Below are 20,584 nucleotides of genomic sequence, written 5' to 3'. Positions count from 1 at the left end.
GCTGTAGGACCGACGTGACAGGGAGAGCAGCGGGCAGCGGGGAGAGCAGGAAAAGCCACCGGCCCCAGAGCGGGCCACTCCGGGGTGGGGGCTGCTTGTTCTCCGAGAAGAAGCTGGCTGGGGCCCAGCGGACTAGTAAATCCTGGGCGTGGTTGTTCGATCCTTGGAGAAGGCGTTGGTGGAGGATACCCATCGAAGTCAAGGATCAGTTTTGCACGGGTACCAGACTAGATCAGAAAGACCGTTGGCCCAGAGGGCCTGGCCATGCACGTTTCTCCAGCAACACTCACGGCCCCGGTGTTAGTGTGAGGGGAAGCCAGACAGCCACAGGACGGACACAAAGTCATTTCTGGGGACATGTCCAACTTTCACCTCTTTTGGTCTGAGCTGGAGTGTAAGGCCTGGAAAGCGGATGGAAAATTAAGATGTTGGCATCAGCAAAGAAACAATGTCGCCTGCCCTGTCTCCATCTCCTCCAGGGGAGAGTCTGCCTCTGCATGCCCCAGCACCAGAAGAAATTCCTAGCTTCCTGTCCTTTGCTCCCACTCACTCACTCTGCCCCAAGAAGGAACAGCTAGCCAACTCGAGTTTGGGGCACAGGTCCCTGGACTGAGGCTTCGCTCAGCTCCCTTGGCTTTGCTGTCCCCTCCCCTGCATTTTCTATCCTCGAGGAATTCCTTCTCGTCCCGGCCTCCTCTGCAGTCAGCACAGCAGAGCAGTGCTCTCCGCCACACCCAGCGCTCCCCCAGGAGAAGCCAGCCAGGCACTCTGGCGGGGAAGTTGGGTTCAGAGCTGCATTTTGGCCTCAGGTGCAAACACCCTTCTCCTGTACAGGGTAACTGCTTAAAAACTGCTGGTTTAATCTTCCTTTGCAATCATCCGTGCTTTGCAAGCTGCCCTGTTGCCCACAGGGCAGGATGAGGTAAGGTGTTGATGCCAAGCCTGCCAGCACGTCCCCAACAGGCCGACCCACAGAATTTCCTGGTTCAGTGGAACTGAAGGGAGACATGGTAATCTGGGGTTTTAGAAGAATTCCTCGGGGGCCTCTGCTGGCGAGCCCTGCTCAGAACACTGATGTGGTAAGGAAAATCTTTCTAGAGAACAAGGGGCCTCTCCTGCTCAGGCGTCTAACCAAGGGCAATCCATAGCTCCAACATAAGAATGCAAGAGAGTTCAGGAAGGGATTCATGGGCCCCTCCTGGGCCTGCAACCCAGCGTGGGAACCACGCGGGATCCCCACAGGAGAGCCCGACCATCAGAACAATTCAACTCGTTAACAACAGAGGACTTCCTGGCAAATCCAAACGGTGATATAAAACACGCACCCAGATGGGGAAGATATAAGACAATGCTCTTTGGACTTTGGTTTTACAAATCAATTTCTAGAACCGTCTACATGTCATCAGTCTGCATGCTCATGGCTGTTTTGGACGCCACAGGTGGGGCTCACGTCCGAAACACTAGATGCAGCCCAAGGCCCTGGCCTGGAGTTTTTAACGTGCATCCCCACCAACCCATCACATCTGTCTGCGCTTAGTCATGAAGGAGGCCGGAGAGCAGGACGGACCCCGGAGCATGCTCCCCGCGCAGCCGCAGAGTCTGGAACTTATGTGTAAGCGAGGGCTCACAACGTCCAGCCCAGCACCCTGTCAGACTGGGGGACAAACCACGGGGAGCATCTTCCCATGTTCCCAGCAACGGAGGGGTTCCAGCCCTGGTCTGCCATCAGAGCCTCCCCGGCCGGTGGCCCCAGCAGTGTGTAAGGACCAGGAGAACCAGCAGACTCCACTCCATGTCCCTAGGTGGTCTGCTGCTCCCGCCAAGGGACTCACCACTGAGTCCAGAGCGCTTACCGAAGCTCTGTCCCCGCCCTCCTCCTTCTTAACAACCCACGCATCCACTCAGAAAGTGGCACCGTCCTCCCAGGGACAGCAGCAGCCCGCAGGCGGGGCGGAGGGAGGAGACCGGGGAACCGGGGGTCACACGTTCCAGCTCAGTCTCTGTGAGGAGGCTGGAGTCCTTGCAAACAGGGCATTTCCATGGTCCCACCAGTCCACCTCCATGGTCGGGCCTGCATGCCCGCCGGCCTCCTTTGCCTGCCCCTGTCAGCCTCCTCTCCTGCTCCAGCCCCCCGGAGGCCTCCAGTGCCGTGCCCAAGCTGGCCTTTTTCCTTCCTTGTGTCTTGGCACATCCTTATGCCCCCTCTGCACCCAGAACTCAGAGAAGCCCTCCCGGACTGGGCAAATGTAGGCCCTGCCATTCTCCTCTGTGGCAGATGGTCCGGGACTCCCTCTGCAGCACTGACCTCGGAGGGCAGTGACTTCTGCATCCTTGACGAGCGTGCTGCTTCCTCACGCGAGGGCCTCTGTGTGATCTTGTTCACGGTGCCAGCTCTTGCACTCAGCGCACTGCAGACACGTGCACTTTTACTGGAAGAACTGAGTTCCAGGTCTGGTAGATTGGTCCAAATCTAACAGTCCAGGTAGCAAGGGTGGCATCAGGCCAGCAACAGCCCCAGACAGTCTGCACCCTGTTCTGTTCTTCCAAAACACATGAAGTGATTCCACTGTTGCTGGGAACATGCAAGTCACCAGGGATACAAGGTGTCTCTGCTTCAAACGTTTGCCCAGGGAAGGGGGTTTTTCATACTTAATGAAACAGCTGTAACCCCATGTCATCGGTGTTGTGATCAAGGCCGTGAACAGCACCATGAGAATGCAGGAAGTGAGCAGAGGACCGTGCAGTATCCAGGGCAGCTAGACAGAGCCTGGCTTGGGAACACTGGGTTGAATCCATGGCGGAAAGGGAGCTGGATAACTGGCACCCGTGGAGTGTGGTCGGGAGCTGACATGGGACCAGGGAGTAGCCCGGGTGCCCCGCACCTGGCCGAGCATTCCTCTCACCCACAGATGTGAGGGATTCCTGGCCCTTCTGGACTGCTGGGATTCACTGGATCTCAGGCCAAGTCCAGCAAGACGCATTTCTGATGGACACAATGGGATGTACTCCTGGGGATGAAGATCAGGCCGTGTAGGCAGAGTCTGGAACAGGATGGGGAGAAGGGAGGCCGCTGTGCACGGCAGTTTGTCTTCCTGTGCAGATAACTGAATAGTAATCATAGAAAATACAGATGCCCGTCCTGTGCTGTCACTGTGCTGTGTGCCTCTGGGGTCCTCACCACCACCTTCGAGAAGACATTAATGCACCCTCTATGGACTGAACGTGTCCAACAAATGAGCAGGACTAGATGAGGTCATGAAAATGGGCCCTCCTGATGGGGTGCTGCCCTGACCAAGAGAGACACCAGAGAGCCCGCAGTCCTTCCACATGCGTCAGCTAGGAAAGGCCAAATGAGCACATAGTCTGCAGTCCAGGAAGAAGCCCTCACCAGAACCCGACCGTGCTGGCCCCCTGACCTCACACTCCCAGCCCCCAGACCTCACACTTCCAGCCCCCTCACCTCACACTTCCAGCCCCCTGACCTCACACTCCCAGCTCCTCTGACCACACACTTCCAGCCCCTTGATCTCACACTTCCAGCCCCCTGACCTCACATTCCCAGCTCCTCTGACAGCACACTTCCAGCCCCTTGATCTCACACTTCCAGCCCCCTGACCTCACACTTCCAGCCCCTTGATCTCACACTTCCAGCCCCCTGACCTCACACTTCCAGCCCCCTGACCTCACACTCCCAGCTCCTCTGACCGCACACTTCCAGCCCCTTGATCTCACACTTTCAGCCCCCTGACCTCACACTTCCAGCTCCTGACCTCACACTCCCAGCTTCTCTGACCTCACACTTCCAGCCCCCTGACCTCATACTCCTGGCTCCCCTGACCTCACACTTCCAGCCCTCTGACCGCACACTTCTAGTCCCCTGGCCACACACTTCCAGCCCCCTGACCTCACACTTCTGGCCTGCAGAGCATGAGAAATAGACATCTGCCGTGTGAGCTGCTGGCCTATGCTGTTCTGTCATGGTGCCCGAGCTGGCTAAGATGCCTCCGACCCGACCCCACTCTCTGGGCTGCCATCACCTGCCCTTCGCCAGGTTCTTCAGCCGGCTGTTCCTCCCCCTTGTCTCCAGAGCCCATGCACACCCACAGGGCAATGGATCCCTTCTGCTGCTGTGACGAGTTACAGCAAACTAACAGCTTGAAACCACACAAACTTACTGCCTCATCCCCTTGTAGGTCAGAAGCCTGGCCAGTGTGACTCATGCAGTTTCTCTGCTCCGGGTCTCACGTCCCCAAGATCGTGGTAGTGGACAGGCTGTGTTCCTTTCTGGAGGTCTGGGGAAGAATTCATGACCAGACTCACTCAGGCTGTTGGTGGAATATTCTTCCAGGTGTTTGTGGGCCCATACTCGCTAGCTTTGGGTCCGGTGTTGTCCTCAGCTTTTAGCAGCCACATCTCTGCTCACGGCACCCTCTAAACCAGCGTGAGCAGGGGTACATCGGTTCCTTCTCGTGTCCAGACTCTCTCCAACTGCCCCCCTGCCACGTCTCTCTTCTGCCCCCAGTCAGAGAAACTTCTCTGCCTTTTTTTTCAGGGCTCATACATTTAGATTGGGCTGAAGGGATAATTCAGGATTATCTCCCTGTTCTAAAATAGATTACCTCATCTATCTGCAAAGGCCCTTCTCCACAGTACCCAGAATACTCTCCTTCCCAAAGACAACATCGACATAATCATAAACGGGTTGCTCCTAACATCAGCAGGCAACACTGATGGTACAGATAGGAGAACTTGACAAATACGTATCGTAGCTGGACGCTTCAGCAGTCCTCTGTTGGTAGTTATGAGATCAAGCCGGCAAAGGAGATCATAGGCCTGAGCAGCGTTATCCAATACCTTACTCTGTGGACTCTTATAGGCTACTCCACCACCAACAGCAGAATACACATTCTCCTCACACTTGCCTGGAACATCCGCTCGGAGAAGTCACGGTCTGGACCATAAAGCATAGCCCCACACATTTAAAAATTAGAAATCATACAAAGTGTATTCTCAGACAATACGGGTGTTAAACTAGGAAACAGTAACAGAAAGGTAGCTAGAAAATTGGCTAATATGCTTATTTGGGGAATTAAACAACACCCTTCTTGACAACCCATGAATCAAAGATGTAGTTCCAAAATGAATCTTAAAATATTTGGATCTAAATGAAAATGAAGTACAGCTCACCAAAATTTGGAGGATGCGGCAAAATCGGCACTTAGAAAGACAATTGTCCCATCAAATATGTATATTAGAGAAATAAAAAAAGATACAAACTCAACCACATAAGCTTCTACCTAGACAAGGAAGATCAGGTTAAGTCTAAAGTAAGTAGAAGAAATAAATAATAAAAGAGCATAAATTAATGAAAGGGGGAATTAAGAAAACAATAGAAAAAGATCAGTGAAACCAAAGTTTGGCTCTTTTTTTTTTTTTCTAAGAGTGCTGGGTGTTATACACAAATAATGAATCATGGAATATTACATCAAAAACTAAGGAGGTACTGTATGGTGACTAACATAACATAATAAAAAATTATTATAATAAATAAATAAAATGCCCAAAACAAAAAAACAAAACAAAACAAAAGACCAATAAAAAGGATGAATTCCAGACAGGCTAAAAAAGAAACGAACATAAAGAAGTAAATTACTAATATCAGGAATGAAAAAGATGTCATTACTACAGATCCTATGTACATTACAGGGGTTTTTAAAGCATACTATGAACCATTCTATGCCAACCAAGACAATAACTTGGATGAAATAACTTAAAAGGCAAACTATCAAAACTCAAAAAGAGAAATAATCTGAATAGAATTTGAATAAAACTATATCATTAAAGAAATTGAGTTAATTATCTTCAAAAAAGAAAAAAAAATACCCAAATGGTTTCATAAACAAATTTCACCAAATATTTAAAGAATGAATGATACTACTTCTCTACAGTCTTCTCTGGAAAATGACGCAGATGGAATACTCCCTAACATCCTATGAGGCCAGCATTACCCTAATAACAAAACCAAGTAAAGACATTATAGTAAAGGGGAACTACAGACGATCTGTCTCATGAACCTCATGAGCATAGACATAAAAATCCTCAACAAAGATCAGCAAATCAAATCCAAACAATGTATACCAAAAAATAAAAAATTATACTCGCAACCCAGTGGTATCTATTCAAATGGTGAAAGCCTGGTCCAACCTTTTTAAAATCAATCGATTTAATCCACCATATCAGCAGACTAAAGAAAAAAATCATAAGATATTATCAGTTATAAAAATTAAGCCATTTGATAAAATCCAACACCAACTCATGATAAACAGCAACGACAACAGAACCTCTCAGCAAAGTTGAAATAGAATGAGCTTTCCTAATCTGATAACAGCTTATAGCCTGCATCACACTGAATGAGAAACTAGATACTTTCCCCAACGGATTGCAAATAAGGCAAGGATGTCTTCTCCTGATACCCCTGTTCAACATCACACTGGAAGTCCTTGCTACTGCAATAAAAAAAGAAAAGGAAATAAAAGAGGTATGGATTGGAAAAGAAGATGTAAACTGCCTTTATTTTCAGATTACTTGATTTTTTTATGTAGAAAATATGAAAGAGTTGACACAAAAAAGTCCTGGAACAGATAAGTGAATATAGATAACAAGATTGCAGGATAAAAGGTTAATATAAAAAACCTGAGTTACTTTCCTATAGCCTCACAAACAGCAATTGGAATTTAAAATTTAAAAAAACGTATCTTTTACAATAGGACCCAAAATAAAAGACTTAGGAAGAACTATAATAAAATATGTGCAGGCTTATATGTGGAAAACAAAAACTCTCATGAAAGAAATCAAAGATTCCAAGAAATGGGGTGATATTCTAGGGTCATAGATTGGAATACTTAGTAGTATTAAAATATTCACGTTTCTCAACTTTAAGCATAGATTCAAACAATTCCAATCAAAATCCAAGAAAGCTGTTCGGTAGTCAAAAACAAAAATTTACATGAAAGGGGTAATGAGCTAGAAGACCAGCACAATACAGAAAACGAGAGTCCGCGAAGAGCTCAGACTACCTGATTTAAAATCTTACCGTAAAGCTACAGTTGACAAGATAATGCAGTAAGGGAAAAAACAGATGGGGACCAGAGACACAGAAAAACTCAGGATGGCGCGCATACATATAGGCTCACACAAATACAGTGAACTGATCTATATAAAAGAATCACTGGCGGGGCGCCTGGGTGGCACAGTGGTTGGGCGTCTGCCTTCGGCTCAGGGCGTGATCCCGGCGTTATGGGATCGAGCCCCACATCAGGCTCTTCCGCTATGAGCCTGCTTCTTCCTCTCCCACTCCCCCTGCTTGTGTTCCCTCTCTCGCTGGCTGTCTCTATCTCTATCAAATAAATAAATAAAATCTTAAAAAAAAAAAGAATCACTGGCAGTACAATGGAGGAAGTATATTTTCAACAAAATAGTGCTGGAATATATAAACATCTATTACTTTTTTTTTTAAAGATTTTATTTATTTATGTGACAGAGAGACAGCCAGCGAGAGAGGGAACACAGCAGGGGGAGTGGGAAAGGAAGAAGCAGGCTCCCAGCAGAGAAGCCTGATGCGGGGCTCGATCCCAGAACGCCGGGATCACGCCCTGAGCCGAAGGCAGACGCTTATCGACTGCGCTACCCAGGCGCCCCATAAACATCTATTACTTTTGAAGACAAACCTAGACACAGATCTTACATCTTTCCCAAAAATTAATCCAAAATGTATTTTTTGCCCTAAATACGTAATTCAAAACTATAACACTTCTAGAAGGAAACATAAGTTACTTTGTGTTTGGTGATGAGCTTTTAGATACAACACCAAAAACGTAATCCATGAAAGGAAAAAATCAACAAATTGGAGTTTATTAAAATTATATGCAACTAATCAACCGGTAAAGACTACATCAAAACTAATGATGTACTATATGTTGGCTAATTTAACGTAATAAAAAAATTAAAAACTGGTGTTCTGTGAAAGATACTTTTAAGAAAATGAAAATCAAGGCCACCGACTGGGAGAAAATATTTTCAAAACACATATCCAATAAAAGATTTGTATTCACAATGCACAAAGAACCATCAAGACTCAACGATAAGAAAACAAACAACCCAAATTTAAAATGTACAAATGATCTGAACAGAAACCTCATCAAAAATATATACATATAACCCTATGACACACAACCAAATGAAAAGATGTTCAGAATCACTTGTTATTAGGGAATTCCAAACTAAAACAGCAATTAGATTCTATCGACATCTAGGAGAATGGCCAAAATAAAAAACAAACAAACAAAGAAAAACCCATCAAACCCAATTGCCACAAGGGTGCACACCAACAGGAGTTCTCATTTATCGCTGGTGGGAACACAAAATGGCACAGCCACATTGGAAGCCAGTACAGCAGTTTCCTATGGAACTAAACAAAGTCCTACCATACAAGCCAGCCATCATGTGCCTAGGTATTTACCCAACTGATTTGAAAACTTATGTCCACACAAATGTTTACATATAAATGCTTGTAATAGCTTTATTCATTATCACCTAAAAGTGGGAGCAGCCAAGATGTGCCCCAACAGATGAAGGGATAAACAAAGTCTAGTACATCCTGACAATGGAGGTCAGGGTATCCCTGGACGGAATGCACAAGGTGACAAAACAATCTAACGCTCTAACAAATTTATGAAACAACCCCCTAAAGGGAATGAGGGGAAGAGTTCCATCCTAAGCGACTTTAGATATTAGTGGAAGCTATAAAAATAAAGACAAAGTGAGTTGGACGTAGCATTGCACTTCGGTTGAGAAGGGTATTTTGCATGCGAGCACAGGTTAGCGAACATGCTACGGCTGTACCAGAATTGTCAATGAACAATTAGGTGTACGGATGGCAGAGTGAGAGTCCGTTTCTCACTATTGGAGTGATACAGATGAGCAAGGAGAGGAGACTAGAATGATCCAGGAAGCAATGGAATAGAGTCTAAAATTTCCATTCAACTGATAATTAGCAAAATATAGAAATAGATGGTGCCATATGGAAATATGTATAGATATTTACACATAGAGGGATTACAATACACACATGCATTTCCTTGCTATGCCAGCTGAGAGGGTCGAGAAGCAACAACACCAAGGAGCAATGGATCCATCTGGCTCCCAGATCTCCGCTTCTAAGTCTGATAAGGAAGCCAGGGCTCCTCAGATAAAAAGCTGATTCCATGACTGAGTGGATATAAAAAAACCAGCTTGGAGCATCTTGTAGTACCAGAAGGTAAGGAATTTCTCAAAAACAAACAAGCAAACCAAAAGCGCGATAATGGGGTGTATCAAAAGGACACAGGAGCCAACTGGAAGAGCTCCCTATGGCCGTAGCTAAACACCGAAGTAATAAAGTAAGTAAAGTAGTATTGGATTGTAATTCAAAGTACACAATAAATACTCATAAGTTCACACTGACATACATAAATTATTAAATAAATATATGGGGAAGAATAGACAAATGTCCCACGCAGGAGAACTCCAAATAATTTATGTTGACATTTGCTGTAGACTAAATCTTAATGCATCCCTTCCCATTCATGTGTTGTAACCTAACTTTCAATGTTCTGGTGTTTGGAGGTGGGGTCTTTGGGAGGTGATTAGGTCATGAGAGTAGAACCCTCAATAATTGGATTAATGACCTTTTAAAAGAGACCCCAGAGAGCTCCTATGTCCCATATACCATGTGAGGGCACAGCAAGAAGATGACCACCTATGAGCCAGGAAGGGGGCTCCCACCAGAAAATGAAGCTGCCAGCACCTTGATCGGGGGCTTCCCAGCATCCACAACCATGACAAATAATTCTGTTGTTTACAGGCTGCTCCGTCTACAGTGTTTTGTTAGAGCAACCCAGACAAAGACAATACTCCACTACCCCACTATGTAGTGTGCGTCACATTGTGACTTCCTTCCAAAGAGTACATTATAGAAAGGAAGAAAAAGAGCAACTTTTCAGTGGAGAAGCTGACAAACATTCCCTCAGTCAGGAAATCAAGGTCAGCGTCAACAGTAGTAAGTCATGTTGAGAGCATAATTCCCTGGATACAATTAAATGCAAATGGTGCTTGTCTTGAGAACCTTCCTCCCCAAACCCCATAATTTCAGCCTAATCATGGAAAAACATCAGACAAATCCCATTTAATGCAAATTCTACAAAATACCTGACCAGAACTCCTCAAAACTGTCAAGGTCATCAAAACCAAGGAAAGAGGGAGTAGCTTGCGCAACCAAGAGGAGCTTATGGAGACATGCCTGTTGAATAGAACGCAGTATCTGGAATGGGCCCCGACTAGAGGAAGGACACAGGGTAAAAATGAGGCAATCTGGAGGAGGTGGGGGGATGGGAGAGGCCGGTGATGGGTAGTAAGGAGGCACGTATTTCATGGTGCACTGTGTGTTATACGCAAGGAATGAATCATGGAACTTTACATCAAAAACCAGGGATGTACTGTATGGTGACTAACATAATATAATAAAAAAATTATTATAAAAAAATGAGGCAATCTGAACCTACACGTTAGTTAGTAATCATGTATTAGTATCGGTGAACTCAGCGTAACCAAAGTACCTTACTGATGCAAGAAGAGTCCCCCAGACAGGACAAAAACCAACGTTACCTTACATATTTAATCTGCGGAGTAAAAGAGACTCGTGGAAAACTAGGGTTTGATTGTTGTAAAAGAAATGCTTTATTTTTGTATGAACTGAGTCATAGCATGTCATTTATAACCAAACTAAGTTTAATTAATAAAACATTTTCCTTCCCAAATGAGGTAACAAGTGAAAAGATGATATTTTATATTTCTTGCTAGGTTTATCCCAACTCTTCAGTTGCAATCCATTTATTTCCTAAAAGAATTATTAAATAAAAGTAAAAACAATAAATAAATAATAAATGTGACTCGACGTCCATCTTTATCCCTTTGTGTTTGTTCTACTGGAGTAATTACTGTACCTCTAATCATTCTGTTTGCTAAGAGTTTTCTACCCAACCTAATCACCACCATGGCTTCTATAATCCATCGCCATCATCATCACAGCAAACATCTCTCTAATGCTTACCATGGCTCAGGCTTTGCTCTCAGGGTTTATGTAATTAATTCTGCTCCTGCCTTCAAACACCCCAAGAGGTCAATTCCACGGGGCAGTTGAGACACAGAAAGGCTGGGTGACCTTCCAGGCAGAGCAGTGAGATGGAGCTATAGTCACCTTACGCTGCCCCCTTCTAGAGCACGCTCTGCCACCCCCGGGGCAAGCTGGCCCCAACATGGCGGGGTGCTGACTCTCAGGAGAGCAGAATCTCTGCCACTAGCTGGCTACACTGGGGGCCCATCTGGGAAAGGCACCTCTCACTTCAGTGCAGAGGTAAATAACAAGCCAGGATTTCTTGAACTGGATCAGTTACTGGCACACGCGAGGACCTTTGTCACCCGTGGGCAGAGTGAGAGGTGATCTCATCCGCTGGGCACCACGGCGCCGGGCAGGGGACGGTGGGGAACCCGGCTCCACTCTTCCCAGAGACTCTATTGCCCGAAAAACATGTGTTTGGCAGCTGGGGGAAAGTGTTGGTTCAAAGGAAATAATAAAAGGCGGGGAAAGAGGGCAGATGTGCATTCTCCAATTATTTACTTGTAACATATGTCCAGTAATTGCAATGTGTTTGTTTTCGTGTTTCGTTACTAGGAACTTTTACCTTATCTCCAAAGAATAGAAGGCCGCCAAGTCACAACATGTCTTGCCTCTTTCTAAACAAGTCATTTATGAGCAGTGAGTGTAATGCTGACTCTGACTATATTAGCAGCAAATCCTGGCTACTTAAAAACTGGGAAATAGCTTCCAGACACTTAATAACTAGCAGACTGGTTCTAGTTGAAATGGCTTTGTAAGCAGTACCTGTTTCCCCGCTTGTCAGGGCTCCTCAGGGAGGACAGACCACGCTCCCAGCCTGACAATCAGCCACCCCAGAGGAGAGTTGTTCAAATTCTGAAAAGCAGTTTGTCAGTTTTGAAAGAACAGACCTGTACATTCACCCAAGGAGCCTGTCAAAAAATGGCCTTGTGCTCTTCTAGAGTCAGGACAGAACAAGGGGGAGAATCTGGGCTTTGGTGTAAGGATGTGAACATTTGCCTACAGAGTGACTAGGAGCTAATCACCTCATCTCCAGGAGTCTCCATTGCCTCAACCAAAAATTCAGAGTGATAAACCACACTCCACAGAGTGATGCAAGAGTTAACATAAATGTGCTGAAATACTCAGCCCTGATAATAAACATGGGTCCAGTTTTATTTATTTATATTATTCTCTGCACCACACCCCATTGAGACTAAATTCCATCTAGTCTCCCAGCAGTACTTAGAACCAACACTTGGGGGAGGAACTCTTGCTGTTATGGGGACAAAGAAACAACTAATTCGTTGACGATCTTGAGACCTTCTGTCTTATTTTCGGTATATGCACAGCTCCCTTCCCTTGGCTGAAAATTGAAAGGAAGTAAGCAGGTGGGTGCAAATAGCTCCCCAAGGTGGGAATGCAGTTTATTGGAACAATCAGGGGGAAAAAAAAAGTTTGCAAGGTAATCCAGAGTCAAGGCAAAGAGTGTCCTAAATGAATATCCCACTGAATCATCTGGATGTCTTGACATCTACAGAACTCTAGAGCAGTTCATTCTGGGTGTGTTCTCTCACATGCAATCTCTCAACTACCCTGTGAGAGGCAATCAAGGTCTCCACTTGGCAGATGAGACAGAGGGGCCACACGACGGGCCACCGTCCAGTTCACACATCAATCGGCATGATAGCCCGTCCTGCCCAGTGCAGACGCCTGAGCTCCTAACCCAGGTGCTCCCGTGCCGCCAGCATTCTGCAGGCCCTGAGCACGGCAAGGACAGTGCAAATGGCTTATTCAGATCTGCTCTGCTGTGGCCCAGCGGCCCAGGCTGCCAAATCATAAATATTTGTTAGATGAATGCTGTCTAGGTTGTAACTATTTGACCCAGGCAATGTCATGATGAAACGGGTGTTTGGGGAGCATTAGTCTGATAGAGTGCAGGTTGGTTGGACACGAAACATGGGAGTGGAGATGAGAACCAGAAAGCCGTCCTCGGGGATCACCACAGTGGACTGGGGTGATGACATCCGGGGCAGAGGCAGAGCTTAACTCTGCTTTTCCTTTTTCCATTTCACATGACACAGTGTGAGGGGCACACGGAGCCTCGCGCCCTGGGCCGGTTTGCACACTCACCATCCATTGCCCCTTTACTTTGCCTTTTTTCCTCTATGGAGTTGGACACCATTCTGCCTCAATTAGGTTCCCTGGTGATAGGCATTCATTCCAGAAGCTCTCCAAAATGGTCACAGAGAGATGCCATTATTGAGTAAAAAAGACTGCGTGATGCTCCGTACCCTTCTCCTGGCGTGTACATCTTAGCCAAGAGGTTGGGTTTGGCATGAGTGTGTGTGTTTGTCATGGCTCTGCACATCTGGTTACTTGCATTGTCTTCTAGAATCCACAAAGACCTTGACTATGGTAGTTCTTTCCACTTGAGGCTTGAAAAAGTGCTTATCCATTCATATTTGTCATGTGCTTATTATACACGAGGCATTCTCTTTGATTGTAGGAGCCAAACCAGGTGCCCACCCTGTAGAAACCTACGTTTTAGAGGGATGAACAAACCAGAAAAGAGTAATCCACCCATGCCTCACCTGGCTTGAAATCCTCCAGTCATTTATCATCAGACTTTGGGCTAAATCTACACTTTGCTTGGCCTGGGAGTTCCATCAGAGTCTCAGCCCCACCACCCCCTCTAGCTGCCTGTGCTAGCTCTTTCTCTTGAGTCCAATTCTCAAGTCCTCCTGAAAGGAGTCTCTTCTCTTACGTGGTCTGTATTCTCTTCTGGCATGTCCTATGCTCCTGCCTCTCCCAGGACTTGGAGCAAAATCCTCCACCTTCGTTGCTCACCAGCTGACCGTCATTTAGTCTCAGCTTCGATGGTGAATCCACTTCCAGGAAGCCTTCCCTAGAGTCCTGTACCCACACCAAGCGGGTGGTCCTTCTCTTTTCAGCCATGAATTTGTGACAGTGTTTTACCATCACTGCCTTTGAACATGAGGATTTTACTGTTTATCTCTGAGATCAATGACATAATGTGCTCCGTATGTGGCTACAAGGGAAGGAGGGAAACAAGGAAGGAAGGAAGGAAGGGAGGAAGGGAGGGAGGGAGGGAGGAAGGAAGGGAGGGAGGAAGGAAAGGGAAGACAGGGTATAAATTAGGTCTTATGACCACCCCTTGCCATTATTTTGCGTTATGATTAAGTCTTCTTCCCTGAGGGTCAGTTCTGTCCTTATTTCAATGACAACCAGACACAAAATAATGAGGTCCTCACCTCTGGTGATGGCAGTAGCAAGAGAGTAAGAGAGAGAGATGGAAGAAATTGGAATGGAAGAATGAATAGTTGGTGACAGGTCCAAAAATGGAATAAAAGGAAGAGCTTTCCTTATCTTCTGAATAGAATGGATACATTTAAAAAGCCATATCTCTTTGCAGACCATGTTCTCCACTGGGCAAGAGTTGGGTACTTGAGTTATCCCACTTAAATCAGAGTATTCATAAGAACATAAAACATGCATTAATGTAGAACTAAGCATGAAAGCCTTAACATAAATGCAAACAGTAATCACTGCACTAAATTATTTTACAAGTGTAGAGACCATCCAGAATATTTCCTCAAGTTTTAATCCAGTAACAGCAAATGTGAATCATACTTTGTCCAACATGGTTAGCTCCTGCCTCCAACCCCCCTCTTTTCTCAATGGAGACTTCTTGAATCCTATCTCAGATTCAAGGATACCCCCCAGCTTGAAGCTTAAAGGACTAAGGACTTGAGCAAGCCATAAAATCCTGATGCGATTAAAAATGAGACCAGAGGAGACAAATAGGCAAGGACCATATTAAGTCTTTAGCTAATGGATTACCTGTTCTGTGAGAATCAGCACAGAGCTAGTGAAGTCCTGTGGTCAGACACTAAAGGTACAAGACGAAAGCCCCAGGAGACAGGAAACTGGGCAGGTGGCAGGTGTGAGGGAAAGCGAGGAGCCAGTCAGAAAGCCATTCTCATGTGTATTGAGTTTGAGAAGTTCTTTGTAGATCTTGGATACCAGTCTTTTATCCGTAGTGTCATTTGCAAATATCTTCTCCCATTCTGTGGGCTGCCTCTTAGTTTTTTTGACTGTTTCCTTGGCTGTGCAGAAGCTTTTTATCTTGATGAAGTCCCACAAGTTCATTTTTTCTTTTGTTTCTCTTGCCTTTGGAGATATGTCATGAAAAAGTTGCTGTGGCCGATGTCAAAGAGATTGCTGCCTTGTTCTCAATACACAAGAAATGAATAAACAAATTAAAAAATGGGCAGAAGATATGAACAGACACTTTTCCAATGAAGACATATAAATGGCTAACAGACACATGAAAAAATGTTCAGCATCATTAGCCATCAGGGAAATTCAAATCAAAACCACATTGAGATACCACCTTACGCCAGTTAGAATGGCAAAAATGGACAAGGCAGGAAACAACAAATGTTGGAGAGGATGTGGAGAAAGGGGATCCCTCTTACACTGTTGGTGGGAATGCAAGTTGGTACAGCCACTCTGGAAAACAGTGTGGAGGTCCCTTAAAAAGTTAAAAATTGAGCTACCCTATGATCCAGCAATTGCACTACTGGGTATTTACCCCAAAGATACATACGTAGTGAAGAGAAGGGCCATATGCACCCCACTGTTCATAGCAGCATTGTCCACAATAGCTAAATTGTGGAAGGAGCCGAGATTCCCTTCAACAGATGACTGGATTAAGAAGATGTGGTCCATATATACGATGGAATATTACTCAGCCATCAGAAAGAACGAATTCTCAACATTTGCTGCAACATGGACGGCACTGGAAAAGATAATGCTAAGTGAAATAAGTCAAGCAGAGAAAGACAATTATCATATGGTTTCACTTATTTATGGAACATAAGAAGTAGGAAGATCGGCAAGAGAAGAAAGGGAAGAAGAAAGAGGGGGTAGAAAGAAGGGGGAATGAACCATGAGAGACTATGGACTCTGGGAAATAAACTGAGGGCTTCAGAGGGGAAGGGGGTGGGGGCTGGGATAGGCTGGTGATGGGTAGTAAGGAGGGCACGTATTGCATGGAGCACTGGGTGTTATACGCAACTAATGAATCATGGAACACTACATCAAAAACTAAGGATGTACTGTATGGTGACTAGCATAAAATAGTAAAAAAATATTATTTAAAAAAAAAGAAAGAAAGCCATTCTCAGAGGGAACTGGCTCGCACATTTCTTTCCATGGAGCTGGACACAAAGGTTGTGACTTGCACGAGCAAAAGCACACAGTTCACAGGGCGCAAAGCAGCAAGCCTAGGAGACTTGGAGAAACACTCTGAGGAGAATCTTCTTTTAAATTTGAATTTGGATTGCTCACAATACTGGGGGATTCCTTAAAGACAGAATAATTCCAGGATCTCATGAGAAGTCTACTTTGTTGGAAAATTCCTACTCAAGCCTGAGGTGCACTCTGCCGGTTTTCTGAGAAGAGGAAGAGCTCTTCTTTATGGGGCAACGATTCTTCCTGACTTCCCCCACCCAGGCCTGAGGACCCCCTCCCCACCACTAAGCTGGCATATGTTCCCCAGGCTTATATTGATTTTAAACTGGTGTCTTGACTAGTAAAGCCCTCAGGACCTCAGAGCCTCCCTCCTTTTACCATTCTGGCCGGGCTATTTACATTCGCCGCTGCTATTTGTAATCATGTGCGTTATTAGAGCACTTGTGAGTTTACGATACATTATCTCATCTGGCCTAAGGATTTGGCACAGTTGTCAGGCATAAGCAACCATCTGGGGGACTCCGATTTACAAGTCTGTCATTAACTCATCAACAAACAGCCCCCGAGCGGCTACCGAAGGCCACTCACTACATTGACTACCTGGGGGAAGCTGGAAAATGAAAAAGCAACATCATGCTAACATGAGCTAAAGGAAACTTCTAGTTGGAGAATAAAACAAACATCCATGAATATTCAAGTTTTGAGAAAAACACTAGTGTTGTCAGAGATATCATCCTTGAATGTTGCTATTTTTCTACATACTCTCCCCAGGTAAGTTGGCTTAACTCTGTTCATGGTTCCATCTTCTCCTCTGAGTAATGGCACCAACAGCACACAGCCCATATCTCTCTTGGGGGCTAGGACTCCCCTCAGAAAATCTTCCTGAATGTCCTTTTGGTACTTCAAGCTGTCAAGTTGGGCTTCATTATTTTCCCCCAAATCTATCCCTTATTCAATATCCCCCTTCCTAGGCCCCGGCTCTGTTTCTAGATATTGGCTCCACACTAATTTCCAGAAACCACAGATTCCCCCCAGCATTTTTCTTATTAATCATCAAAACCTTTGGTTTAACTTTTTTTTTTTTTTTTAAATAGGCTCCACATCCAGCATGGAGCCCAATGTGGGACTCAAACTCATGACCTTGAGATCAAGACCCGAACTGAGATCAAGGGTCAGGCACTTAACCAACAGAGCCATCCAGGTGCCCCATGGTTTAACTTTTTAAAGGTGTTTCATACCATTTCTGTTTCTGTTAAACTGCTATCAAACACTTCATGGTGTGTACTTAAGTCAAGGATAGCCATATCATACCGTTTAATCATTACTTCCTTACATGTCCTTTGCTCCTGCAATATTGTGAACTGAGCTCATGAGAACTCTGTTTCCTGGGCCGTGTGTGGTCAGCTGTGGAAGATACTCGAAGATACCCAGTGGATGTGCACCAAAGGAAAGGACAGGGGAATGTCTAAATCCGGTGCTCGTGTTTTCTTCTTCATGGTAAACAAAACTGAGATGGCCGCCAGCATTCCACTCCCTGGTGTCTGGACATCTTCACCCAGTCATCCAATAAAACATTAATCTGATTACTGCTGTGAAGGGATTTTTTAATATGTAATTAAGGTCCCAAGTCAGCTGACTCTAGGGGTTGGGCATAATCAGGTGAACCTTCTTTTCCTGGCAGAAGAGAATCCAAGGAATGAGAGGCATTTGAGGGGAGAGAAGACTTCCATTCTTGGCTCTGAAGATGGAGGGGGTCACACGGCAGGGAATGTGGACAGTTTCAAGAAGTTGAGGAGGGGTCCCAGCTGACTGCCAATAAGGAAATAGAAACCTCCCTCCTACAGCCACACTGAGCCAAATTCTCCAACAATCTGAATACGTTTGGAAGTGAATTCTTCCCCAGAGATTCCAGAAAGGCACATAGAACAGCTGACCCCTTGCCTTTCGCCTAGTAGGACTATGAGGAGAGAATCCAGCCATGCAATGTCCACTTGCAACCTCAACAATTATGAGCTGATCAATGGTAGGTTTTGCAGCTGCTCAATTTCTGGTCATTTGTTACGTGGCAAAAGAAAACTCATAACTTTTCGTCTAATTGTGCACTGCTTGAGCGCACAATTAAGGATAATGCTCATTCTTGAACATGTCCATGTCCACCTTAGAACTAAATGCAGGCTTTATAGATGTCATCCTCCAGTTCTCGGGAAGGATGGCCTATATGTTTTCAAAGAACACGTCAGGTTGCTAAAAATTCATATTATTAAGAACAGTTGAGAGGCTCCTGGGTGGCTCAGTCAGTTAAGCGTCCAACTCTTGGTTTCAGCTCCTGATCTTGCAGTTGTGGGATCGAGCCCCGTGTCGGGCTCTGCACTCAGTGTGGAGTCTGCTTCTGAGTCCTTCTCCCTCTCCCTCTCCCTCTGCCCCTCCTGCTCATGCTCCCTCTCTCTCTCTCTCTCTCTCTCATAAATAATTAAATCTTTAAAAAAAAAAAAAAGGAGTTACAGGCCAAGAGAAAGAGCGTCTCCTTTAGCCTCTTATTTTAGAAACCACCCAAAATTTGTGACTCCAAGAATATTTCAACTTCAGTCGTATTCAACTACCAGAGTAAGAGTGTTTGACCCAGGGGCGCCTGGGTGGCTCTGTCGTTAAGCATCTGCCTTCAGCTCAGGGCGTGATCCCAGTGATCTGGGATCGAGCCCCGCATCGGGCTCCTCTGCTATGAGCCTGCTTCTTCCTCTCCCACTCCCTCTGCTGTGTTCCCTCTCTCACTGGCTGTCTCTCTCTCCGTCAAATAAATAAATAAAATCTTAAAAAAAAAAAAGAGTGTTTGACCCATAGATTCCACCAATTGTTAACAAATAAAAATAAACGCCACCAGAAGATCCTGGGGAGGAAGTCAGGTGATGCTGGGAAAATAGCCCAGTAGGCAGAAACATGACCAGAAGCTGAGACTTAACTTCAATCCCTCCTAGTAAATGCTTACTTTAAGGACTAACTGGAAACACTTATAACACCTTTTGCAGTGTAGCTTGTATGCTAATGAGGGTAATTATATTTGTGTACAGGGCTTGGACCATTTGCCTGGGAAAACGTTTCCCTCCTCAGGCTTTAATGACACAATGTCCTGGTCATCCAAGGTCCCCCAGAGAGCTGGTGATTAGCGGGTGAAGCCGCTGGAACTCAGCCGATGGGTGCTGCCGCAGTCGGGCCAGGGGATGCTCTGCTTAGGAGAGCTGTGGATGGAGGCGGGGATTTCAATCTCTGCGGACATGTCAGCTGAGCTTCTTTTCTTTTTTTTTTAAGGTTTTATTTATTTGAGAGACAGAGAGCACAAGCAGGCGGAAGGGCAGAGGGAGAGGGAGAAGCAGGGTCCCCGCTGAGCAGGGAGCCTGATGCAGGACCTGAGCCAAAGGCAGATGCTTAACCCCCTGAGCCACCCAGGCGCCCTCAGCAGAGCCTCTTACCTACACCTGTCCCCGCAGGTACGCCTCCGCCTCCACCCGTCCCTACACCTGTATGAGGAAATGAGGGGCAACTCCGTGCACGCGACACCTAACACCCAGCCGTCGCTCCCGGAGCACCGCCGCTCAGGCGGCTTCCGGGCAGCCTTAGCCCTGATGCGTTCCAGCTCCGGGGAGCGGTGGGCCTCGGACACTGCGGAGAGCAGGGCATCCAAGTACACTGGTCGCTCCCCAGTCACAAACCGTGCAAGTTCTTGGAAAACATGCATTTACGTCTGTCTTGATTCACTTCACTCAACTTTTAACCCTGTGATTGAACACCTTTGTTCACTCCCTGCTTGGCCCCGAGGGGGCAGGGCCTCGCCCCTGTTGGGAGCAAGGCCCCGTTCCTTCCCCTAGCCCCTGCATCACCTGCCGTGGCCAGGACGAGGAGCGGCGTGTGGCATGTGGCCATGCCTGTCCACCACGGCCGCCGGGGACGCCAGCAGGGCGTCAGCCAGGGTCACAGTCTCCGGGAACAGGAGGGAATGGGAGCGAGATTCCAGAACGTGGGGGGCCCCGGTAGCCATTCTCCTGGGTGGACAGCGGACACGTGACAGAATCTGCAACAGGCTCCTACAGCCACAGAGACTATTTGAAAAATCAAGTGCCA

This window comes from Ursus maritimus, unplaced genomic scaffold (assembly GCF_017311325.1).
Source record: "Ursus maritimus isolate PB19 unplaced genomic scaffold, ASM1731132v1 scaffold_15, whole genome shotgun sequence".
NCBI lineage: Eukaryota > Metazoa > Chordata > Mammalia > Carnivora > Ursidae > Ursus > Ursus maritimus.
This window is presented reverse-complemented; position numbering follows the sequence as displayed.